Source organism: Nestor notabilis, unplaced genomic scaffold, assembly GCF_000696875.1.
Source record: "Nestor notabilis isolate BGI_N333 unplaced genomic scaffold, ASM69687v1 scaffold12490, whole genome shotgun sequence".
Classification (NCBI taxonomy): Eukaryota; Metazoa; Chordata; class Aves; order Psittaciformes; family Psittacidae; genus Nestor; species Nestor notabilis.
In genome coordinates this window covers 100,057-106,892 of record NW_009911658.1, presented here as the reverse complement: position 1 = coordinate 106,892, position 6,836 = coordinate 100,057, and positions in this window count along the sequence as shown.

The following is a 6,836-nucleotide window of genomic DNA, read 5'->3' as shown; positions in this document are numbered from 1 at the left end:
CTCAGGAGCTAAAGTGGTTGTATGCACCCTGGTTAACTTACATTTCAATTACTTCAGGAACAGCCTCTTTGTCTAATCCCTATGCTTTCTGTAACTAAAATGACTGTCTAAAATTAGTTTTGGCTTTTCAGTTGGACCTCGAGATTGAATTGCCAAGCAACAGGCACTTAGTGTTGCCTTGAGCTTAAAGCTGCATGTGGCTTCAGGCTGCATGTTACAGTCCCTCTGTATATCCCCTTTTCTTATTCTTGCCTTTGATTTATTTATTCACACACACCACCCCACCCCCCAGTCCTCACATACTTCAGTTGTTGATGTGGTTTTTATTTTGCTTTCTTTTCTTTGCTTGTTCAGTCTTTGGTCTCTTCTTTCCTGTATAATTTCTGAAGATCCATTTTTACTTCTGCATGTCAGTGTAAGTCCTATTTTTCCTTTCCCAGCATTGCAGAAGAAATAATTGTCTTAAGTTTCATAATACATACTTTTATAATTTGTGGCTTTCTCCACTGATTCTTGAACAATATTTGATGTTTTCTTAATTTCAGTAGGTAGGTGTTATACCAATGATTATTGTATTTGGAAATTGCTGGTTTAGGAACAAAGTGTCTTTGGACAAGCAGGCTAGGTTCCGTGGCCAAGAAAACACAGAAGTCAGATATTTCAGACTGACCTTTTCCAGCTGGAAAGTTTGGCTGTCTGGAGGTTGCTTTCCCAATGGCAAAGTTTTAGCAGACTGCTTTGTGTGAGCAGTCTCTTGTGCAGAGAGCTGGCTCTTCTCAGTTAGAAGGAGGTAAGCGGCCACCCAGGACTAGCACAGCACAGATTTGATCTGTAGACTGGTAGACTCAGGATTTGATAGAAATAGTTCAGTAGTTCTTTCCTTACTGATGAAGTAGTGATAAGCCATAAAATATCACCAGTACAGAGAGCATTATTTTTTCTGTTCATTTTAACGTGGTAACTGTTCTTTTTTTCATTTTTTAATTTCTGTAACAGAAATTGAGTTCTTATGCTCCCTTGAAAGTGCTAGTCATTATTTTGTCTAACAGGACAATATCAAGAAGTCTTTATACCTTTATATTCTGCCATGGACAAAATACCTAGTTGTGGTGAAGACCTTGTGGGATTTCTGTAATTCAAAGCATTGTATGTGGGAGCGATGGGCAACTGTGGGAGTAGTTGTACCATAAGTCACTCAAGGGGTTGAAATGGAAGTAATCAAGGTCATGCAGCCTGGCTCCATAATGCTGTTACTTTATTAGTTCTTCTTCCTATTTACTTGATCTGGACAAACCCTTCCAGATTTTTGGTGTGTTGCATGTGTGTTTCTCTGTAGGTCACTTTTGATTGTAGAGCAATAAGACTTCTCCTGACATAACAAATATCCATAGTTGATTACAGCTGTGGAGCACAAAGGGAGAGACTGACATAGCTGCATACTTGCTGCATTAGACACTGCTGAAGAGATAGGCTGCTGTTTTGCCCTTTCTTTTGAGATATCGCCAGTAGACAACACTAAGTCTGAGAAGACGTTTGTGCTGTTCCTTCCTAATTATGTTGTGGAATTCCTCCTAATTGCCAAACTCAGTATTTTTGAAGTGTTAAGCATTATATACATTATTGCTTAAAAGTTCTTTTATTGTGATGCTTTTTTGTTCTAAATGTAATGTTGGGGAATATGGGTGCAGATATTTATTCTGTGTAATTTGAAGTGAAAATGAACCTTATAAACTCAGATTTGAAACCATTGCTGAACTTATTGTTTGGGGCTTTGTAGTGCTGGGTAGTAGATACACTAGAACTTCGATGAAAAGAACCATAAGGATTTTCAATATTCAGTATTTATAGTTGTCCCTATACTATACTGATCATTTAATCCGATTATTGAGATTTTACATTAAGTTCAGTTTTGGTTTCTTACCACTTGATGGCAGTGAAGGAGCTAGTGTTGCCAGGCAAAGGTTCAGGGCAAGAACCCATTATGAATAACAAAAGAGGAGGTACAAAGGAAGCCTCTGACATTTAATATTGTTCACATTTCTAGGTGATATTACATATACCACAAATGACAGTAGAGGAAGAAAAGCCTCTAGATGGAGCTTCAGTACTTCCAATGGGGGAAAGATTTTTTTTTTTTTTTTTTTTTTTTTTTAATACTCAAGTGGTTTGCTCCTATTTATAATAATTATTTCAAAAAACAACTTTCCCATTTAGGAATGGAATGATACCAGACATAATCAATAAGTAATATCAGTGCTTCTGCTATTATAAACATACTAGACTTCTTAAAGAGCATACAATTGTGCCATTTTCCTCATGCCTTCTGTTCAAATACTATAGCCTCTCAACATTCTTAGGAATTCTCAGGTATTGTTAGAAATGTGCAACGTAGATAAAGGATCAGCATAGTTATTCAAGCTGCCTTTTTTTTTTTTTTTTTTTTTAATATAACTGGATTTTTCTGGTGGACCAAAAAGAAATGGGAAAAATACTGTTCAAATTGGAAATTGCACTGAAGTATTTACTGTTTTGCATGGTCTAGTCCTGGTGAAGAAGTGTTTGTTGTAACAATAATATTACAATGCATGGATGTGTGTTTGAGGCACTTTATTAGTGAAGGTTCTTTTGCACTTCCTACACCCATGTACACCTCTTGCCAAGCTGGTATGGGGAAATGAACCATATAATGGCCCTGCTATAGTAATTGGCTCCACATGGGTGGACTCTAGCGCACAGACAAAACCTTATTTGAAGTAATTGGTGCTTTGTGTAGGTACAAGGGTCTGTACATGCAGATTTATTTTGGATCCTGGGTCAAACCTTGGCATTAGTAAAGGTTTCAATTTCATGCAGTGTCTTTGACATGTAAGTGATTTTGAATGAGTATCAAAAACATCCATGCAGATGATAGCAAGCAACTTGAACTTGTTTGTTAAAAATACACAGTTAATATTTCGAAGCTATATTTTTGAATGAATACTAAAAAAGAATTTGGATTGTTAAGTTTTGTGACTGTACAGCCTGTTACTAATCTTAGAAAATATCAAAAAAGCGTAATTATTTAATATCTCAATAATTAGCAGCATTATTCTGGTTCTGTAATAGGCAGTACTACATGAACTCACAGCTGAAAATCAGGGAAAATCTGCTGGAGTTATCAAATATTTACTTTGGTTTCAGATGCCATTCTTATTTTTAAAAAGTGTGCTTATTTTTAAAAAGCATCTAAGTGCATTATTTGTAGTATTAGCTGGCATCTGTTAGTCTAATTGACAGATTGCTGTTGCTGGTTTAATATAATGGCAGCCAGAGCATACTTATTGGGCAAAATTCAAGTTTACCTTATCAAATAAGTACCAAATACATATTCTTTCTTGTGTTAAAAAGAAAGGGTTAGAAGACAGTTGAAGATAGTGCAGTATTTTAGAATGATTGTTTCAGGCAGTGGAGACTCATTTGCTGGAAATGCCCGTATGAGATTTTAGTGTTTCTTCATCTCTGGTGTTAGTTCATCATGTTGCATAAAGCAGTATTGAAAAGAGTTTCTTGTCAATGCTGTTTTGATTAAGATTTGTTAGAAAACAATGAATTTTACTTCATTGCATGATATGGGTTGGCTACATTTATTTTTATGTCAGTGGAACATCTTCGCTAGTGTGATGCAATACAATTTTAAGAGAACCTAGTGTGAGCTTTTCCAGCTGCTACTATTCAGTTTAGGGGAATTCGAAATCTGAAAGATACAAGGAAAATTATCACAGCATTTGGAACATGAAATGAATTTGGTTTAGGAAGTTAGCGTTAATCTTGCTCTGTCTGCTTGCCAGGCTGATCAGCATAATTGCCCAAAATCAGATATGGGAAGAATACATATATTTGTGCAAAATAAATTGTATTCTTCTAGGTGATTGCCAAGAATTTTAGCAAATGTAACTTTAAAAAATCTGGTTTGGTTGGTCTTTTTTTTCGCCTGAGGTCTAAATGTATCTGGCTGACGGGCAATTCATTCACTCATTCAGGGATTTATGTTATATGACTGAACACAATTGTGAAATCTTTTGTTCAAGAAAAAACTTTTTACAAAAGGGGGAGAAAAGGCTGTGGGTTTAATGCAACTCCTGCACTTCCTGGAGGGCAACTAGTTTGTTGCAAATAGTTCCTATATTAATCGGTGCAGCAGTAGCAATTCCCCAGAAGCAATGTGTTATTTTTATTTCTCCTTATCTGGTTAAGAGTTGCAGATAATAGTAAAGGTCTCAATTTCTAGGTTTCATCTCTGTTAATGCCGGCAAATTCATATTGATCTTTTAAAAATCCTTTGGCTTTTTTCTTTTACTGAGCTAACACTTGTGGTCATTTTTGCTCTGAAATTGTTTCTTAGTTATATCTTTATATTAAGTTTATCATTAAAATTTCGAGGTTCTTTTGCATTAAAAAAAAAAAGTTGATGGCGTTTTTATTTATCCTTGACTGCCAGGCAGATCTCAAATGGTAACTTCCTGTTTGGGTAGAAGGACAAGTGAATTCTTGGGAAAGGCATGAAACTGTGTGAATTAGCAACCAATATATGGACTAAAATTATTTGAATATTCCTGGATTCACTACTGGTGTGTGTTTTGAACAATTAATTCTGTATCTGTAGGCAATATTAACTTTTGTCATTTAGAAGTAAAAATGCCATACCAGAACTGAAGACTTGATATTGTTGTGGTGTTCTTTTTTATCTTAGCTTATTTTTAATAGTGATGGAAGAGAGTCACTATTTAAAACGACTGAATTAGTGAAAATAATCAGAAGTTTCCCTTCTCTGGAGAGATCTTCTAAACAATTTTATTTTACTTCATTAGAATCATAGAAACATAGGAAAAAAGCTGATAAAACTGATCATATAAAACTGTAATGATTAGCATTTCTTGTTGTGTTTACTAAGAACAGAATAAATACAAAGAACTTAAGGTTGCTCATAGAATTAGTTCTTAATGTTTTTGTTTTATTTTGCCATAAGAGAGCCTTTCAGAACTTGAATTTCATTGTGCTGCAACTCATTAATGCAGTGAGCAGCAAGTTTTTTGTATGTGTGCTCTTATTTGATGTTCACCTAAATTTCAGACCCAATTAAAGATTTCTGGAGACTCTTTCAGTAAAGAAAGCAAAAAAAAAAATTCCTTTATTCTTGTTTTATCACTAAAGCTTCTTGTGTCTGGTTTTATTTGTACCTCTTGTTAATAATAACAGCAATTAACGGAACAAATATCCTTGACTTGTCTTTAAAACATATTTTTCTTTTCAGTTTTTTGCACAAATGTTGATACAGAAATATGGAGAGTAATTATAGTCGTATCTTGGTGGACCATAGCCCAATTTTCCTCATTTTTGTTTCCAAATGTTGTTTCCTCATTTTTGAGAGTTTCTTCTCTCCTCTAGATCCCTGCTTGGTCTTAATCAAGCATTATTAGTTGAAAAGAGGTGATTTTTTTTTTTCTTTTTTCTTTTTTAGGTGAAGAACATTACCTAAAATGTGTGTATGTTTAGGTTATAATCTGTGTGTTGTGTGTAAAGTCCATCTAAATGAAGCTGATGATGGAAATTTTCCTCATTTCAATTTTTCAAGGAATGTTTGCTATGCTAAGAATTCTTTATAAATAAGACTCTTTCATGCGACTCTAGATCAATATAAACAGAAAGGTTTTCTTGGGTAAGATGAACAGTTCTCCATATGTAAAGTTGTCTTACTTGTAAAGGTGCCTGTAATTTTTCAGTTCATGGATATTTAAGTCTGACTTTAGATCTATAAATATTATTGAATAAAAGCGTAGCGTGCCTGTCAGTTTATTTGGGAGCATAATTCTACCAGTGTTTAGGCAGCAGTTGTATTTGACTCCCATGTAAATATATGCATGAGTCCCAAGATTCCTGTAACTTGCACAGTTGGAATTTTTGTCTTTAAAGCAATGTTGTGTTAATTGCATGCAAATTTTGCTTGCCCTATGTGGGAATAGTATATTTCTGTATTTTAATTTATTCTTACATAGTGCAGGAAAACTACATCAAATAAAAATACATGAGGTATTGTTTCAGAAACACGACTACAAGTACTTAGATTCTTGTTCTCTTTTTAAAGAAATTACTTGGATTATTCATGTTTATTCAGCTTGATGGAGTTTGTCTTCAAGGGTATCTAAGGTTTTCTAATTCTTAGTCAAATGTTTGAAATCAGATGTGATGATAAAATGAGACAGAGGTGATACAGAAGTATTGCAAGTATGTCTTGTATTGATAAATGCTAACAATGCCATTCACATAAGCAAAACAGTTCTGGATTTTTTATAACTTCTGAAAATGTGCACCACAAATTATATTTCAACAAGATTCCAAGTAATGTGTATTAAAAATGGTTGCAGTTGTTTGTGGTCTGAAAGGTATCTTATCTCCATTTATGCTTTTGGAGTACCCTCATATGTGGAGAAGTTCTACTGAATTATTAAGGAAGAACTTTGTTGTACCATAACAGAATTAGTAATTAAAACCCTCAGCCAGTTTTTCATGTGGCTGCCATTATTTTTAGAATCTCATTACTTTCATTACACTGCAGAGATTTTGCAAAGTGCTGGGTCTTGCGCTGCTTTGTCTCGGGTGATAAAAATACATATGCCTTGCAGAAAGTCCTTGCTAAATGCTTGTGGGCCTTTTGAGACAAAAAGTACACTTTCCTGTAAGACAATCATTAGTTGCCTGGATGCTGCGTGTTTCAGAACTGTCCATCTGCACCTGGGCTCATCTGCTTGTAATACGTGCAGTCTTGTTCCCCTTTCTAACTGATGCACTTGGTTTACTGC